This window comes from Phascolarctos cinereus, unplaced genomic scaffold (genome assembly GCF_003287225.1).
Source record: "Phascolarctos cinereus isolate Bilbo 61053 unplaced genomic scaffold, phaCin_HiC Scaffold_2;HRSCAF=192, whole genome shotgun sequence".
Taxonomy (NCBI): domain Eukaryota; kingdom Metazoa; phylum Chordata; class Mammalia; order Diprotodontia; family Phascolarctidae; genus Phascolarctos; species Phascolarctos cinereus.
Window position 1 is genome coordinate 332,517,498 of NW_027555625.1, and position 19,400 is coordinate 332,536,897.

At 48.0% G+C, this 19,400-nt stretch overlaps 2 protein-coding genes across 4 annotated transcripts in view; one reads left to right on the forward strand and one right to left on the reverse strand.

Annotated features, from left to right (window-relative positions):
- CDHR2 (cadherin related family member 2) overlaps nt 1-10,819 on the reverse strand; it is an 84,764-nt gene extending 73,945 nt beyond the window's left edge. Inside the window, exon 1 of one of the 2 annotated variants that reach the window (XM_020998506.2) lies at nt 10,629-10,819. The gene's annotated coding sequence lies outside the window, so the exon portion shown is untranslated. Of the gene's footprint in view, nt 1-8,936; nt 9,024-10,628 lie in introns of those variants that run through there. The other variant, XM_020998505.2, reaches the window with a different exon arrangement.
- The window catches only part of RNF44 (ring finger protein 44), a 31,271-nt gene continuing 22,172 nt past the window's right edge, over nt 10,302-19,400 (forward strand). Inside the window, exon 1 of one of the 2 annotated variants that reach the window (XM_020998510.2) lies at nt 10,302-10,451. The gene's annotated coding sequence lies outside the window, so the exon portion shown is untranslated. The remainder of the gene's footprint in view (nt 10,452-19,400) is intronic. The other variant, XM_078150307.1, reaches the window with a different exon arrangement.

The following is a 19,400-nucleotide window of genomic DNA, read 5'->3' on the forward strand; positions in this document are numbered from 1 at the left end:
CTGGATTTCAACTTAAATCTTCCTGACTCTAGGCCCAGAGCTCTATCCTTTGAGCCGTCTAACTGCCTCTTAGCTGCCTGGTGCATGATAGGTACTTTGTTTCCTTCCTTTCTCTCTTCCAATGGTCATCTTCCAGCTCTGACATTCTGCTTCCTATGATTTTAAAGTCTTCTTTAGCTAACTTAATTAATCCATTCAAGGGAGATAGAATTATCCTCTTTTTCTCTACCCCCTTCAGAATCCCAATATCCTCTCTCCATGAGCAGTACTAAACAGAATGCTGGAGCAGAAAATGCCCTAGCTTAGAGTCAGAATATCCCAATTCCACCCCCCATTCTGATACTTATCAATTGTACAATACTGAATGGCGTGCTTTGCCTTCCTCTGTTGAGGTTTCCCAATCCACAAAATAAAGATAATTATATTGGTATATTACTGTTGACTACTGTGACCATTTAAACCTTGTCCAACAGGGACCTATCTCCATATAAATAAGCTATGGGACCTGGAAAGCTGTATTCCATGTCCCCAGTGGAGACTCGGGATTTTCCACCTTTCAGTGCAACAAGAGAAGAGCCGTGGCTGGGCACTCACCCCTCCATTCTTCTGTCTCCAAGAGGGATATTAAGCTAGAATTCTATCTATGTTCCATACATCAGATATTGGTAAAGTGGGACTATTTTGATCTTTGGAAGTTCTGAATCACAGTCCTTTTCCCTGGTCATCCTCGGTCATGGGTAGTTATGTCCCAGACCAGGGAAATAATGATCTCTTATCTTCAGTGAGTTTCACACTTTTCCCACCAAGTGTTTGTTACCCAAAAAACAATAAGGAAATAAATTTATTCATACAATAGAAACTGAAGTATACTGATTAGGATAGATATAGGGGTAAGGAACCTATGGCCCTGAGGCCACATGTGGCCTTCTAGGTCTTTGGGTGCTGCCTTTTGCCTGAGTCCAAGTTTTACAGAACAAATCTTTTATTAAGGGGATTCGTCCCGTGAAGTTTGGATTCAGTGAAAGGGCCTCACTTGAGGACTTAGAGGGCCACATGTGGCCTTGAGGTCACAGGTCCCCCACCCCTCAGATAGAAGACTACATACAAAAGAGTAAATGGACTTAAGTCAAGAGCAAGGTCACATCTCAGCTAAAGGAGAGAAGGATCTCTCCAAAGAAGACCATTCTTCTGGGTTGCAAGTGCTGGGAACCAAGGCACTCATGAGAGTATTAGCTTTTCTCACATATCTGCAGTTCCAGGGATCCTCCTTAGCCCTCTGTCCTTCAGGGAACCTCCAAACCTCTTTGGGGATGGAAGGGGGACTGTATTTGCATTCATCACCTCACAGAGTTATTGTAAAGGAAGTGCTCCGAAAACCTTAGCTGACTGCAGGAATGAAAATTAAGATTATCATCCCCTCTGTTGCCCAGACTCAAAATTGCCCAATTCTATTGTACTCCTTCCTCAACTTCACCTCTCCTGTCCATCACCTATTCATTCCTTATCTGCCCCTCTTCTTCACTTCCCTGGACAACAGCCTAGTTGAGATGTTCTCTTCTTATCAGCTAAAAAACCAGCTAGCTCTTAACTTGTCTCACTGCTCCCCATGTATTTCCTCAATTCTGTCCACCTTGACAGAATCATAGGACCCTAAATTTAGATCTGGAAGGGACTTCAACTATCACTAGTCCACTCTGCACAATTTGATCCCAATCTATCCTTACAGCTGCTCCTCCTGTTACTTCCCTTCCTACCCAGGGGCAGGGAACCTACAGCCTCAAGGCCATATGTGGCCCTCTAGGTCCTCAAATGTGATCCTTTGACTGAATCTAAACTTCACAGAACAAATCCCCTTAATAAAATCATTTCTTCTGTAAAACTTGGACTCAGTCAGAGGGCAGCTAGATGGCACAGCGGATAGCGCACTGACCTTGAAGTCAGGAGGACTTAAGTTCAAATCTGGCATCAGACACTTGACATTTACTAGCTGTGTGACCCTGGGCAAGTCACTTAACCCCACTGCCTAGTCAAAAAAAAACCCAACACAACTTGGATTCAGTCAAAAGGCAGTACCCAAGGACCTTAGAAGGCCACCTGTGGTCTCAAGGCTGAAGATTCCCCACCCCTACCAAACTGGACAACTTTCTGTCCTCCCCCAAACACTGTGCATTTTCTTACCTCCAAGACTTTATTCACATAGCACACTCCACCTAGAATACTCTCCTCTTCTTTAATGCCCACCTCAAATGCCATCTTCTCCAAGAAGCTTTCTTCAATATACTCCACCCCTACCCCTGTTTCAGAGCCAAAAAGCCCTTTCTACTATGGCACAGACACCAAGGTGGGCAAGGGCTGAATGCTATAATTTTTTACCTCTCTTTTTTTTTTCTAATGCCCTGACCTTCTGGACTCATTCCTGTCTTCAAAAGACCCTAGGCTCAGGGCTAATTTGCCACACCCAGACCTTTGGAACCAGCCACAATTAACTGGACCAAACTAAGAATGACTTTTGTAACCCATTACCCCTCACCTTCCTCACCTTAGAACTGTTCCAGGCAGCCCTTTTTCATCTTTTTTCATCTTATCTCTATTTCTCAGAATGAGAGAAAGGAGGCACCCAGGCCCAACACATTCTGTGCAACAAATAATCCAGTGAAAAACAAAATCATTGAGAGTAGCAGAAAGAATCAGGAAAACTGTACTCTGAATGGTCCTAGTCTCACCAACAGATGAGTCTAGGCATTCTCTTTCCCTCTCTCAGCTCAGTTTTTCTATCTGTAAAACCACAAGTTGTATTTAATGTATATTGGAAGGCTATTTTCTAATTCTTACAGTTTGTGTTCTAAGCATTATGGTTGGGGGCTTCCAGGAGCCTCCCCTCTGCCTCTCAGAGTCCCTAGCTTCCTTCATGACTTGACATCAGAGCTATCTCCCCCACCCGCCACCAACTGCTTAGGTTGTATCCGTTGTGTATGCCTTATTCCTTCTTAATACGCATATCCTATCATCGTTAGAATGTAAATTCCTTGAGGACAGGAATTGTTTTGTTTTTTGTTTTGCGTCCTCTGCTCCTTTCATTACCGAAGACACATAATAGGTACTTAATAATACTTGTGGATTGGTTGATTGCAGGTTTGGCTTGGACCCCCAGCCCTATTCCCTTCAAGGAAGCAAAAACAGTCAAGTGAGATGCTTAGCTGTCTAGCCCTCTTCAACGTCCTCCCACCCCCCCAAATTCCCAGTGTATCTCTGCCATTCTCCATTCCTCCAGCGGAGCCCAGAGCAAGCCTGTTAGCTCTCGTATGGCCCGCCTCTGAGGTCCTCCCCACTCCCTACCTCCCCAGCACAGCCCAACCCAGGCTGGCCAACTCATGTCCTGCCTTTCCTCACCCCACCTCTTAGCACAACTCGGCTGAAGCTAGGGGCTCCCACAACATGGGATCATAGGTCTAGAGTGCAAAGGGACCTCAAAGGCCATCTAGTCCAACCTTCCGATTTAACAGATGAAGAAAATGCAAGTCACAGAGATTAAAGCCAAGATCTCATAGGTAGTAAATGCCAGAGAAATGAGTCAGACCCAGGCACTTGACTCAAAATGCGGCATTCTTTTCCCTACACCCCCTAACTGCCAGCTCCCCTCATTCCCCCAGATCTGGGTAAGACACTCCTCCACTCATCTATCTCCCCCTTTTTACATTCCCCCTCCCCCCCAGAACCCAGCCCAGGGCTATAATCCTCCCCTCCCCCTCTCCTGGGTACTCTCCAGTACCTTTATCTTTGAACCTACCAGTCATCAACCCATTAAAGCTTAACTACCAGATGTTAGCTTTTGTCTCTCCCCTTCCTTCTTTCTCCCTTCAAATTTCCCTAGAGCACCTTGTCAAGATCTTTGTCCTTCATACCCTACCTTATTTCATATTTCTGTGTACATACTATCGTCTTATACTTATATAAACCCTTTGAACAAAGGGATGGTGCTTTTTTTTTAATTCTTACATATCCAGGACATAGTCCTGTCTTTGCAAATAGTAAATAAGCAATAAAATTATAAAATTGAATGAAATTCTCCCATTCTAGCACAGCCTGGGGCTGTGATCTCCCCTATCTTTCCTCTTCCTGAGAACCCAATCTATGACTTTAAGCCCTCCACCTTACCATCCCTGAACACCCCCAACACAAGCCTGTTCAAGACGAGGATATTCCCCCCATCTCCAGAGTCTTCCACACAAAGCTCAGAAGAGAACCCAGGGCTCTCCTATTTCCTCTCCCCTGCAAAGTCCAGGCAAGGACTATGAGATCTACCAGGCCCCCACTAGCTTGGTCATAAAGCCCCAAGTTGCCCCAGACCTGGGCTTAAGTGATCCCCTCCCCCCACCCCCCATCCCCAGGGTTCCTAGAAACAAAAAAGGGCCTGATATGAGGGGGACTTTCCAAAGATCTATCTGCCAGATTATTCTTCTTCTTCAGTCACGGTGATCCTTCCTGACTCGACTGGGAACAGCAACACCCTGTAATTAATTCTTTAACCCCTACATCATCAACTCCATTAACAGCTAACTGATAGGAATTGACCCATTGAACACTAACGATGACCTCTAAGGTCTGTATGCCCACTGCTTTCTGTCTCCATTTGATAGGTAGGAAAACGTCTTCTTGTTGTTGTTGTTATAGGGAAAATGGGAGGAGGAGATATGATGAAATGGAAAGAGCAATAGTTTGGGAGTCAGATGATCATTAAAACATTCTTCTAGACAAACCTAACAGTCTATCATTCTCTAGATGGGGAGACTGAGGCCTAGAGAAAAACAACTCTCTCAAGGTCACCCAGTGAATCAGGGAAAGATTCTAGACCAGTGGGGTCAAATATGAGGTCCTCTTGTGGCCCACAACACTTCCCAGTAGGGCCTGAACCAGATTAAAATGTAATGGGGAAGTATTTAATAAAATAAATAAAAATGCCAGAAAACATAGATAACATTACATTTTAAAACTGTCAACATGTGACCTGCAGGGATCCTTATGTATGGTGTAGTGACCTCATTTCTATTTGAGTTTGATAGCATTGTTTTGGACTAAAATATGGGTCTCCTGCTTCCCAAGGCCAAGTTCACTGCCCCCAGCCTCTTCCCTGGCAGCCTCAGACTTCTGCCCTGAGACACAGTTTTGTAGCCTCAGTTGGAGAAGGGGATTCTGGGAGCAGAAGCCCTTAAGCTCAGACTCCCTGAGAGAAACATCCACCTAATGGGGATTCCTTGGAGTCAAACACTGACAATGTTTGACGACAAACATTCCTAACTCTGGCAATATAACAATGTCACCAGGATATCCCAGAACAAGACACTGGCTTTGGAGTCACATGGCCTAGAAGAGTGACTGGGATGGGGAGGAAACTGGAGACCACACTATCCTAGGATACTCTGAAAAAACTGAGGATTCTGGGGAAAATTTGGGTTGGGAGACAGAGGGGAACAGTCTCCCCTACTACCTTCTTACCAGTTATCTCACCATGATTGGACCCTCTGCTCTTTTCCCTTCCCCATCCTTTCCAGTTCTAGAACCATCATAAAATGGACCAAGCCATCTTGATTAGTGATTGACTCTCCTGGTCCACTACTTCAGGAAAACCATGATTCATTTTATTTACTACTCTCCCCTGAGCCAGGCTCCCCCCTTGTCTAAACCAGTTCTGGAACCTTGATCAAATCAACACTTCCAATTGTCCCTCCTTATGACCCATCCTTGTAACTTTCTGAGGACCAAACTGCCTTTCTCTGGTCACCATTTTCCTATATTGTATATGTAGTCTCCCCATTAGGATGTAAGGCCTCTTTGCTTTTGTATTTCCATCCCCAGGGCTTAGCACAATGCTTGGTACATATAATAAGCATTTAATAAATGCTTTTTCATTCACTTATTCATTGTTACTAGAAATAATGTGTCAGTTTATTCCCCCATAGTTTCATTAACCATCCTTGTAACTTTCCAAACAAAAAAATTTCTCTGTCCACCACTCTCGTACATGCTGTCTCCCCCTATTATAATGTAAGTTATGTAATGCCTGCATTACCTACTTCACCAACTTGCTGTAAAGAAAGTTTCACAAATTTCAAAGCATTGTATCAATGCAAGTTGTAATTTTTAAAGCCATGTGGAGTCTTGGTGAGCCTTCTGTATTTTTTTTTCAATTAACAAAAAACTTTAAATCTATAAATTTTTTATTTCTCTAATCTCTTCCTCCAGCTGAAAAAGAAAACACTCATAACAAATATTCATAGTCAAGCAAAACAAATTCCAAATATTGGCCATGTCCAAAAAAACCCATTTGTCCCATTTTGTACCCCAAGTCCATCTCTGTCAGGAGGTAGGTAGCATGCTTACTTCTTTGATTCTTGTTCTTAAGACTTTCAAAGTGTTTAGTCTTTACAATGCTGTTGTTGTATAGGTTGCTCTTCCGGCTCTGCTCACTTCACTCTGGATCAGTTCACATAAGTTTTCCCAGGTTTCTCTGAAATCATCCCTTTCATAATATCTCACGGTATTCCATTATATTCATATGACATAACTCATTTGGTCATCCCAATGTATGAGTACCCTCAAAGGGATTTAAAAAGGATAACTTGGATGTATTTTCCTAATATCCCGACTGAGCAACTATTAACCTTGGCCCCTGCACTGACTCACTCGCTCCCTGTTCCCTTTGGTGCTATAGCGTTTACAATACCAAGTTAGGCTTCTGGGAGAGACTCAGCTAGGGGCATGATAGGAAGTACTGATTTTCTTTCCTGATGCCCCAATCACATAGCAACTCAACCTATTGCCCCTCTGTGATCTTTACTCATCTTAGTTATAATCTCTGCCTTTCACTTTCAGTCAGAATAACCTATTAGAAGAGAGCTAACCTAAGGACGGTGGGCACTGGGGAGAAACAAGTTAAGTTTATGGAATGAATCTGCATTCTCGGGAATTCTATGTCTTTCTTAAGAGTGACACAGTTCTGAGGATGGAAGAGCAAAAAGACCAACCCTTTGGCCAAGAAAGGTAGTGGTGGCAGATCAGGGAGGCCATCTCCAATATGACTCACAGCATCCCATAGCAGTGTATCTACTCTAGCTGTGCCAAGTTCTGAGATAGACTCCTTCCTTCTCACATAAAACTTTAAACTTTTCTACTTTGTAGCAAAAGTATGTTGACTTCCTTGCCCCTAGCAAAGCCTATGGGCTTTGAGGCTTAGGAGTCAAAATGTGGCTCCATTTTATGATTTAGCTGCTATGTATTCTTGAACCCCAGGGCAGCTAGGTGGCTCCCCTGGATAGAGCACTGTGCTTGGAATCATCCTCATTCATGAGTTCACATTCAGACTCAGATAATTTACTTGCTGTGTGAATCCGGGCAAGTCACTTAACCCTGTTTTCCTTAGTTCCTCATCTGCAAAATGAAATGGCAAGCCACTCCAGTATCTTTGCCACAAAAATCCCAAGTGGGGTCAGGAGGAGACAGCTGAACATCACCCAAACTGTCTGAACCAGTACACAGGAAAAGTGCTACTTAGTGAGGGCTCCTGCTCAGAAACCCATCTTTTGAGGTTTCTGCTGAGACACTAGATGACTGAAGTAGCAGCTTTCTTTCTACCAACCAGGCAAAGAGAGAATTTAAAACATGTTGGATGTTGTTTTATTATAAACGTTCAGTAATTTTATTTAGTGACTAAGGGTTCTACCTTAAACCAGATACAACTGCACGTATATGCTTGTCTTGCTGCAAGATTGCAAGCTTTGTATTTTTTTTAAACAAATGATCCCATTGATTCTTCCTTGTGATTGGTTTTCTGAACTTTCAATAGCGGTTATTTTAAAATGGCCAAAATGATAAAATATTCTGAAATTTGTCATTTCTCGAGTATGATCAAAAGTGTAGGAAATACGTGGGAATAATCACTTCAAACAACTGCTTATTTGCTGACGATTTAAAATTGAAGTTCAAAAACTGCTTACTAACTTTCTTGAAAACAGCTTAAATTTTTTAACCTGAAAAAAGACAGTAAGGTCAGGGACCACCTTCCCTTTTGTCCTCCCCCCCACTACTCAGCATGTTGTTTGGCACATAGTAAGCACTTAATAAATGCTTATTCATTCATTCATTCATGATCGCTGGCTTCAAATATTTGAAAAATTGCAATGGGAAGGTATTGGACCTGTTCTGCTTGTCCCCACAGGCAGAAATAAATCTATTTAAATACCTTCAGTGGCCTCCTATGAAACAAACTCCTCAGCCCGGCTTTTAAACTCCTCCACAATCCGGCCCTAATCTACCTTCCCAGCCTTATTTCACATTGCTTCCCTTCGCACGCCCCTCATTCCTGCCGAAAGGATACCTGCGGCTCCTTGCGCCGCACATTACAATTTCCGCCCCTGCACTTTCTTCCAAGTGGTCCTGCATACTGGAATTCACATTGTCATCTTCAGTTCTCAGCAAACTTGTCTTCCTTAAAGCTTCAAATGCTAGCTCTTCCAGGAAGCTTTCCCAGATCCGCCCCCCATCCCGAGTTGTTAGCACTCTCTCCGGTTTCAAATTACCTGGTATTTGCGTGTACATGTTGTATCCCCACAGTAAAATAAGCTCTGAGGACCGAGGACTGCCTCGTTTTTGTCTCACACGGTGTTTGTAAATAACGTTTGTTGAATTGAACTAGGAACGATGAATGGAAGTTTTTCCGAAAGTCAGATTTCGGCGTCACGTAGAGAAAAGCCTCCTTTGATTAGAGCCCACCAACAACGGAATGGGCTGCCTCTGGAGACAGCGGACTCCGGAATAGCTGGAGGACTTGTCGGGACTAGTTAGAAGCTGGACAACTTGCCTGCTTCCATCTCTGAGATTCTGTAATGCTGTGTCCCCGTGAACAAACACTTGCCCTTTCCCAGGGACCCCAATATGCTCACCTGTGAAATAAAGGAGTTTAACTAGATCATCTGTAAGGTCCCTCGAAGAGTTAAATCGGATCCTTTCCTGCGGGCACTACATCTCCCGGTGTGCAATGGGCGGGCGGTGGCGGGGCTAGGGTGTTGGGGAAGGGGGAGGCGGAGTGGGGAGAGAAAGGAGCCCAATGCACGCTAGAAGTTGTAGTTTTTCTGGTCCGCATAGATTCTTGGGGGCGGATGACTCTCCAGGCTGTCTCCTTACCCCACCCCCTCCGAGACACTGCTGAAAGGGAAGGGCCACACCCTCTCTTGGTTATCCACTGCTTGGGTGCCACCCGAGGACTCTCGGGCTCATTAGTCTGGTTTCTCGGATAAGAGGCTTGACTAGGGACCCGGCCTCTGTAAAGTGGAGTTTCCCCTTGAAAAGGGCGGAAGGAAGGTGGGATCTGAGTGCTGGGACTGCCGAAGGGCCAGCCCCTAAACTGGAAACCAGGAGGGCTGTGGAGGGGGAAACTGTTTAGAGCCCTTGTTTAGAGCTCACCTGGAGGAGTGGCTGGAGTCAGTTGCCTTCTCTTGGGGTGACAGGGAAAGTGAGAGATACAGTTCCAGGAGCTTCCCCAAAACGGCCCTGGATTTGAGGTCAAAAGACTTTGATCCAAATCCAAACTCTTCCACTAACTTGCTGTGTGACTCTAAGCAGGTCACAGTACCTCTCTGAACTCGGTTTCTCGTCTTTAAAGCGAACAGTTACGTAATTTCTAAGACTATGGTCTTGTAATGTCTACCCCCCTATCGATTACTGCTCTTGAGCCACACTTGTTTCTCTATACCCAATGCCTGGCCACACTGGCCAGCCTTGACCCGATCCCCATCTAAGGTGTTGCAGAGGTCAATGTAAAATGTAAAACGTACCCCTGAGGGCGCCAAGCCACTTCTGCTCCTAAAGCAGGTTCCCAATGCCCCCCGTCTCGTCCTACCCAGCACCCATCGCTGGTACTACATCGATGCCCTTGGCACTTGCCCTTTCCCCAGCCCAACCCAACCCTCTTGGGGTGGACCTCTGCAGTTGTATCCAGGCAGGGTCGGGGCCGAGGGAGTGGGACTGGCGGAGAGGTTTGCGGGAAACTAAAAGCAACATTTTTTTGACCTCCCCTGCCCCCCTCCCTCTCCCAGGGGGCGCAGATGGTGAGGCCCACAGACCGTTCCACTCTGTAGGGAGCACGGGGTGGGATTGAGGGGGCTGCGCAGCAGGAACCGGGGCCCCGCGCTTCGAGGAGCAGATGGTGAGGTCCGCGGACCGTTCCACTAGGCGGCGGCCGGAGGGGGGAGGGAGGCAGGTAGCGGGCTGCTGGGGGAGGGGGGTGGGGGGGCCGCTGGCAACAGGGCTGCCGAGGCAACATGACGAGAGGCTGAGCGCGCGGTGGCGCGCGGGCCAAAGAGAAACCGGGACTCGGGGGCGCAGCGGCCGCGAGCACACAGCCAGAGGGACGCTAGGGGCCGGAGGATCCGTGCAGCTGGTGCCCACAGCCGAGGCAGGTAAGGCACCCGAGCCTGGCCTCCATGCTCCGGGGGGGGGTCAGGAAGCTCTGCGCCCGGACCCTGCCCCGTGCGCCTCGGGAGCTGCAGCTCCGGGAACCCGGTGCACCCATGCTCCAGGACCGGCTGCCTCTCCTACTGGCCCTGGGGAGAAGGAAGAAGGGAAGGTGGTCGTACCTCTGTCTCTTCCTCTAGCAGCTGGGTCTCTCGCAAGCGCCCTCACCCACCCAGACCCCGGGACCATGCAGGAAAGGGGGTTGAGCCTCGGGGTGCTGCAGGAGGCGAAAAGCTGGGGAAGGAACGCTGAGTCCCGGGGTCCAGCACACACGAGGTCGACGGGTCAGCGGGGAGGGGGAGTGGCCGCTTGGTCTTGGGGCCCTAGGCTGGGAAGGCGTGGAAGCGGAGGGAGCTGCTGGGGACCGATTGTGGGGGATGGGGATCTGCTCTGCTCTGTTCTGGGGGAGCCAGCGGCGGAAGGGGTTCCTTGTGTGTGGGGGGAGGACGGAAGAGAAGTTAGCTAAAAGCAGGGCCCGCTGTGAGGCTCCAGGGACTACCAGACCGACTGGATGGATGGTTACGTAAGGAACGAGGGGAGGGTGCGCGCTGTATCCCCGTGCCCCTGGGCATGGAGAAGGGATGCTGGGCCCTTCAAGGACTCTGGTGCCGTTGAGGCCCCCCAGTGAGACATCTCCAGTGAGCCTGTGGGTGCGGTCCCCTCCGATCGGTGGCCGGGGGAGACTCCGGCTCGGGCTGGGAGCTTCGCCTTGGGGGCAGGAAGACAGCTGGGTCTCCCTTTCTCGGGGCGGGGGAGGGGATCGTCCTCCCATTCGTTGCCGTAACGCCGCCCCCTTCGCCGTACTCCCGCACCTGAGCCCTCTCGCCGGGCTGCGAACTCTATGGGATTTAGAGCTGGAACGCCTCTTAGGAATCATCTTAGTCCAATGTCCTCATTTTATAGATGAGCAAACTGAGACTTAGTTAAATGACTTGCCCAAGGTCACACAAAGTAAGTAGCAGAGGCAGGATTCGAACCATGTTCTTCTGACTGCAAATCCTGAGCCCTTTTTAGTACACAGCGCTGGCCAAGTTGAGTACCGGACGAGTTGCGTGGTCCGGGCACTCAGGCCGGATGCGAACTTCCCCAGTTGAGCTGAGCGAGGAAGCTCTGCTGGGAGCTCGGATTTCCGAGTCCGCCCCTCCTCCCCCTTCCTGACTCAGGACGCTTTCCCTTACCCGCGGACTCGCGGATTCGCAGCCTCTGGCCTCCCCGCGAGACCACTTGCTGCAGACTGCGCTGGGACAACAGAGCTTGGTGAAGGAGGCGTGCCTCCTACCAACTCCACCATCTATCGGACTACAAATCCCAGCATGCACTGCTCCTAGCGGCACGCTCCGCTGCCGAGAAACTGGGGCTACGCTGAGAGCGGACGCTGCACCGCGGTCGCGGGCTGAGCGCTGTCCCGACTAACTGGCCTACTCTCCCCACCCCCAAGCTCTCCCGGCTGTTGCGGAAAGAGACTTGAACTCCGAGTTCAGAAACTCAGCTGAGTTGGGATCAGCCCGGATCAGCTCTGAGACCCTGGTCTTGAGATTCCACTTCTGTAAAATAGAGATAATAAAGCTTGGGGAAAACTATTTAAACACTGAGGCAGAAGTGGGGTGGGGAAGGGGCGTGTTTTATTCTTGCGCTTTTTTAAGGTTCGCTCTGATCTTCCTGGGAGGACTTGGAGCGGGGGCGGGGGGAAGCACAGAGAGGTGGATTTTAGCTCCATAGGAGAAAGAATTTCCTAAGATGTAGCGCTGTCCAAAGGGGGTGACTGAGAGACCGTCTAGCCTCCGCCCGCAGAGGCTGGATGTCCTCCTTTCAGGCTTGCTGTGCAGAAGGGCCCTGCGTGGGGTGAAGGGTGGGAGAAATTACTGAAAAGCATAGGGTGTTAGAGATCAGTTCTAACCCTGAAGCCCTTCCTGAGTGTGAGTCCTGAGAGGTTTTGAGCTGAGGGAACGAAGTCCCCCATGAATTTATAGAGAGGTTGCTTGGTGTGTGGACTGGGGAGTCAGAGGATCTGGGTACAAATTCTAGCTATGCTAGTTATTACCCCTCTCAGTTCTCTCCTTTGTAAAATGAGGGATTTGGACTAGCTAATCTCGCCCAAGACTCCTTCCAGCTCTAAATTCTACGATTAAGAATGTATGATTGCTTCAGCTCCACACCCCACATGTCAAATAAGGGCCCCATTGCACTCCTGGGATTTTTTGGAGCAGAATGGTTATTCGTAATGGTCCACTATTTTATTCTCCTGGAGCAGATAGATCTTAAAAGGCTATCTACCCTCTTTGGGACAGATGGTCCCTGAGGACCCACTCTCCCTCTCCTCAGAGAAATAATTCCTAAGAGTTCACTGCAGTCCTCTTCCTTGAACAGAGTCTGTCAGAAATTTTCTCCTAGGACAGACAATCCCCAAAGAGCCACCATCTTTCCACTCCTGGGATAAATGATCCTCAAGGATGCATTGTATCCTTTTCCCTGGAGCAGACAGTCCCCAAAGTCTTGCTATTTCCCTCAGAGATACAATCACTCCTGTCAGATACTTTATAAAGCACAAGCTGTGAGCTGGTAGGCAAAAGTGATGTTGTGAAGCCAAGGCAAATTTTACTTCAAGCAGAAATGGGACAAGGATAAGAAACAGTGCCAGAGAAATACAAAGAACTTACCCAAAATCATATGGCTAATAAGTAGCTGAGCTAGGACTTGAACTCATATCATCCAACTGTAAACTCAGGACTTTTTCTACTATACATTTCTATGTCTCATTTTTTTTTTCTTCCCATAAATGGAGCTATCCTTCCTGAACATTCCCTACAAACACTGAAGGGAGGAAAAAAAAAAGATAGTGTCACCAGTACTGTCACCAACATGGGATCTACAAGGAAGACCCCAGGAACAACATGAGAAAGAATTTCCCAACAATCTGAGCTATCCAATAATGGAATGGGCTGCCTTGAAAAGTAATGACTTTTCTGCCACTGGAGGTTTTCAATTAAAGATTGGAACAGACAACTTTTTTTTTCTCCTTTTTTTGGGGGGGCTAGGCAATGGGGTTAAGTGACTTGCCCAAGGTCACACAGCTCTATCCACTGTGCCACCTAGCTGCCCCACAGACAACTTCTAAAATCCCTTGCAACCCTAAAACCTTATAAGTATGATCATGGAATACATAGGGGGGGAAAGCCACTTGGAAGGAACATCAGACCTCCAAACTGCCCAGTTTCAGGAGAGCCTGCTCTATAGCACAGACACAGCAATTGATAAACATTTATTAAGCCCTTATTTTGTGCAGGGAACCTACTTTGTGTACAGAGGATACAAAAACAAGAGACTCTGCCCTTAGAGTTTACATTCTAATGGGCAGATACAACATGTTCGCAGAGAAATAAATATAAAGTGATTTGGGAAGTTGGCACTAACAACCGAGGGGATCAGGAACAGTCTTTTGAAGGAGGTGACCCTGGAGCTGCAGGATATGTTGTGAAAGGTGGGCTGTGAGCCCCTTGGTTTGACTGAAGCATGAGAGAAGGCTGGAAAAGTAGGGTGGCCTCAGATTGTGAAGGGCTTCAAATGCTAGCCCATCTGTGGGGCACTGGCTTCTTTAAGGCTCAGCACAAACATCACCTCCTTCAAGAAGTCTTTTCTGTTTACTCCCAGGTGTTAGTATCTCTCTCAAAAATCACTTTCTATTCATCTTGTGTATATCATATCCATTCCCATGCTTATGATTGCATCTGTGCATATATTCTGCTAGCTGTTGCCCCTTCAAGACATTCCATCTCCAGCCTTCCTACCTTTGCAAAGGCTGTCCCTGTGCCTGGAATGCTCTCTGTACTCATCTCCCTCCACCTCTGGTTACCTTCTGTTGAAGTTCAGATGTCTCTTCCTTTAAGAAGCCAGGCAGTATGAACTTTAGACACAAACGTAGATAGATAGATAGATAGATAGATAGATAGATAGATAGATAGATAGATAGATATTGATATATATACATACACACTGATGCATAGACCCCAGACCTAAGTGGAGAGGCAAGAGGCTTTCCAAGTTATTCTAGCTGGAAGAGAGTGGGGGTGTGGGGGATGGATCCTTGGAAGAGAAGGTCATAGACCCTAGAGAGGTGTTTCCCCAAGTCACCCTTCTGCTGTCACCACCCAGCAAGCACACACTCTCTTCCACTGAATGTCACAGAATCAGAGTTGGAAGGGTCTTCAGAGATCCAACCCAGAACTAAGGAGAAACTCTTTCTACAACATTCCTGTGAAGCAATCATCCAGCTTCCTGTTTTAAGAAACTCACTACCTCCTTGAGCAACCCATTCCATATTTGCACAGCTCTGTTAGGACTTTGTTCCTTATTTTGAGCCAAAATCAGTCCACACAACTTTTTTTTCTATTTGTTCCTCCTTCTGTCCCTCAAGGCCTAGTGAAACAAGCTTAATTTTTCTTCCCAGTGACAGCCCTTCAAATTCCTGAAGAAAGTAATCACATCTCCCCTCAATCTTCTCTTCCCCAGGCTAACCCAGATCTCTCAAAGGATACTCATAAGACATGCTTTCCCATCCTGTCCTGTAAGGCTAATCTGAGCTCCCCAGGGGACAATAGCTAGCATTTACATAGCACTTTAAGGTTTGTAGAGTGCTTTATATATGTTGTCTCATTTGTTGTCTCCAGGACTACTCCTGGCCAGGTTGTACTGTGTGGATTCTGCCAATTACTTAACCCCTGTGGGCAGCAGTTCCCCTCCTGAGAAAATGAGGGGATATTGCCTATGGAGGAGGTAGTGTGAAGGGCCCTGGAAGAAAGATGTTTTTTGGGTCCAGTGGAGTCAGTGCTGCTGGGGAGGTGGCCTCCCTCCAATCCCCACCCTAGCTGTGAGCAGCTTTTTGGGCGCGAGGAGGCTAAGCAGATGTGATTCAAAAGCAGGAAATGGAGCTTGCTGCTGGCCTCTGCAAGCACCCAGACTTCCTGTCCTTGCAAGGTGCACTTGCTGGAGGCTAGCTCCTTCCAACACCAGGCTGGCCTCTTGCTGTTTCTCCCCTGCATCCTTCCTGCATCCTTCCTTCCTCTCCCCTGCCCCCCATCAAAAAAAAAATTAAACTCATACACTGAATAGTGGCAGTAGTCTCTCCAGAACATCTGACTTTCCCTGAATACCAGGCAACACAGGAGGTTTCTCTTTGTATTTAAGGTGGATGATGATGCGCACTGGTAATAAAGTGAGCTCAGATAAGACCCTAAGATTGTGGCTAGTGAAACTGGTTGGAGGTCAGAGTGGGGGAAGAATGTATCAAATCATAACTTATGGGATGTCAGAGCTGGCAGGAGCCTTAGAATGCTGTGTAGAATACCAAACCTGGAAGTGACTTTACCATATGAAAACGTACTGAAGGTGCTCCTGGAACTTTCTAAGTGTTGAGGCTCCCATGCCTGGCACCATGGAGGATCCCTTCTCTAGACCTGCCTCACTAATCTCATCTATAAAATGAATGCTGGTACTAGTGGCTGGATGGTCCTTGGATTTAAAGCCCAATCTGATTTTCTGGTCCTGAGTTCCCCATCTTGTAAAATGAGGGAATCATACTGAATAATGTCTGTGGTGCCTCCCAGCTGGAGATCTTGTGCTCCTAGGTGCTACAGAGTGAAGTTCCCTCAATATCCCTCACCCCTGCAGGAGTATTTGGGGGGGGGGAGATTGATGGATTATGGTGGTCCCACAAGGGCATTTAGGGCATCAGGAAGCGGGTAATATAGCCACAAGATGGACTGGGATGGCCCAGTTTTGGTATGGAGAGTGTTAGAACATATGCATATAGTAAGCCAGGCTGTATGACCTGGCATGACCACAGGAGAGAATAGAAAGGGCTGGGAGGCTCAGTAGGGTGGTATCCCCCTCCCCTGTGCCATCCCCAGGGTATGATATCATCAGGTGGCTATTCATGGGTGTCTGTCCTCATTAGGACTCAAAGTTTGGCTGTTCTGGGACTCCCACACAGCATATACCAGTATGGGAGTAAGCAGTAGTGATGGCTGTGAGATCAGATCCAGTCATTTGTCATTTCTCTGAATCCTGTCAGCTGAGCTGCCTTCCAGTTCCTCCTATCTTTAGTTGGAAGGGCCCTTAGGATACACTAAGCCCAGGCCCTCACTTCCAGGCCCCTAGAGTATACCATATAATTTAGAGAGAAGCAAAATTGAGGCTGGCTAGGTAGGGAAGGGGCAGATTGTGGAGACTTTAATGGCAATCAGAATTCAGATTTTACGTAGCCTGGGCAGAGTTATAGGAAAAATATGTCAAGATTGAAGCACATATCTTAAATATATACATGTAGAAAGGCAGTATGAGAAAGGGGATAATGACTAGGTCTTGAGCCAAGGAAGCCCTTCCATGCAAGTACCAACTCTGACATATCCTGCTGTGTGACCTTGGGCAAAGTCACCTAATCTCTCAATGTGCTAGGCAACTAAGACTAAGACCAGACTAGGGTGCTGGACCTGCATTGGTAAAGGGAGTTTTACATGCCAGTGAAATCACTGGGCTAGGCCCTGTCCTTCAGATTTGCAGAAGCAATGGATCAGTGATGTAGGTTGGTCTCGAGTGGGACATAATGTCAGAGCCAGATAGAACAAGAAAAGACTTCAGATCCTAGAACGCAGAAAAAGCAGGTCTTGGAAGGGACATCAGAATATAGAACACAGAAAGTCTGAGGTCAGAGCAGCCTCAGAACCTAGAATGTCAAAAAATGGGAAGGACCTTAAGGCATGAAATATCCAGAGGTAGGGGATGGTGAACCGCCAACCCCTCTCATTTGTTGTCCCAAGGTCACTAGTCTGGTCGCTCTGCCACTACCGGTTAGTGAGATTCGAGACTCCAAATCCATTATCCCTAAAGTGAGGACGGAGGAGGCTGGGCTGGGCACGATTAGGGCCAGGTTTTTTCACCAATTATGGCCTGGGAAGCCATGAGTAGGGTTGGCAGGTGCAGAGGGGAAGGGTTGCTCCGAAAGCTTCATGTTCCTACATATGCTCTGAGAACTGGGGACAAAGCCAAGGCTTATGGCCACAGGCCAGCTCCACTCCCCAGAGAAAGCCCCTGGACAGGGTAGATGGGCGTTAGGACCGCTGAGCTCTAGGTGGGGGTCTGGCACCCACCCGCTCGTTGACCTGAGAGAACCCCCTTCTCTCCGGACCTCGGTTTCTTTTCACTATAAAAATGAGTGGCTTGGACTAGACAGTCTCTAAGCTCCCTTCCACGAGTGACCGCATCAGGTGCGCGGAAGCTCCGCCCGGGGTCCGGGAGGAGAGGAACGAAGCAAGCACGCTTCTCCGTCGAAGAACTGGGCGCAGTACCCCGCGCCTCTGCCTGGCGCATCAGCTCACAAAGTTTTCTCGGTTCCTCCTCTTCACTGTTGGATTCGCCCACTATAAACCAGGGGTAGGGGGAGGAGGGAAAGGAGAGGGAAGATGGGAGTGTGACCTAATCCTCGGGAACAGCCAATCCGCAGTAGGTAGACGTTAACTAATTTGCATCTCGAGCCTCTCATTCGCCGCGCACCAGGTTCTTTTTCTTAAAGGGGCCCCGCTGTAAACACTAAGCCGTGGAGGAGTAACTCTGGGTTAGAGAACCTGACGTCATCGCGGTGCAGCGGAGCCCACGGTGACGTCATCGCTGGACCTGGTCGTTCCAGGCCACTTGGCTTTTGGAGTTTCCACTCCCTACTGGGCAACACCTGGGTCTGATGTCTAGCTGACCTAAGAGAAAATCCTGTCCCTTTTTTGGTTATAGACACATAACATGACTGCTGCGAAGTTCTCTGATGAGCCTGTTTCCTGATATTGCCTTCCACGGGGGTGTTGTGTGGCAATAACGTGTAAGCCTTAAAGGACTATAGGTTGTTATAGCTGGAAGGAACTCCATACACATGATAGAACCAGTGACTTGACTTTTTTATAGCTTAGCTTGAAGGAGCCTCAGAAATCATGTAATCCACACAGCAAATTTTGCACACAAGGATGGACCCAGAGTGACTTGCCCAGGTAATAAGTAATCAGAATTCTTTCCAAATCACTTCAAAGGGCACTGAAGCATGTAAAGTGGAAAGAGACCTTGCTCTGGAGTGAGAGGCGGTGGACAAGTCACTTAAATTCTCTGGGCATCAGTTTCCTCTTTTTTAAACGAAGTTGGACTACACAGCCTCTGAGTTCTCTTCCAGCTCTCTATTAATGAGAGCTACTGAAATTCATTCAGTGCCCCTCCTTTTAAGCACTGGGCTTATGAAAGAACCTTTGCTCTTGGGGGGGCTTCACAGACAACCAGGGCTTGCAAGAAAAGGGTACCACAATTTAATCTCCCACCCCCCCATGATTTCCCCAGCCCAAAATGGTTGCTCCTTCTTCCCCTCACTTAACCCTTCAGGCAAAGCTTAGATTTTTATTGGAATGAGCTCCAATTTACACCCAGCAGGTGCTTTAAAACATTTGATGAACTGCATTAAAGCCCAGCACTCCCACTGACTTGTGTGACCTCGAGCAATTTACTGCCTTATCTCGGTTCTCCAGGCCTCAGTTTACCCACTCTGTAAAATGTCCTAAATGTAGTCCAACCTTTTCCAGCCCTAGATCCAGTAGCTGCACGATGCGTACCGCCGAATAATCAGCCCCTCCTAGCTCACTTGTGTACGGGGAAGATAAGCAGGGAGAGGGAAGACACTGGGGGGGGGGAAACTCTACCCAAAATGGCGGGCCCAGGAATCACGTGCTCCGTGGAGAGGGGGAGGGGCCCTGAGCCCTCCCACACACAGTGGGAGGGGCGGAGCAGGAGAGGGAAGTCTTAGAGCCTGGCGCGCTCCCGCGTCCTTCCCCTCTCCCCTCCCCCACAAGCCTTGGCGCGCGCTCCCGCCGCTG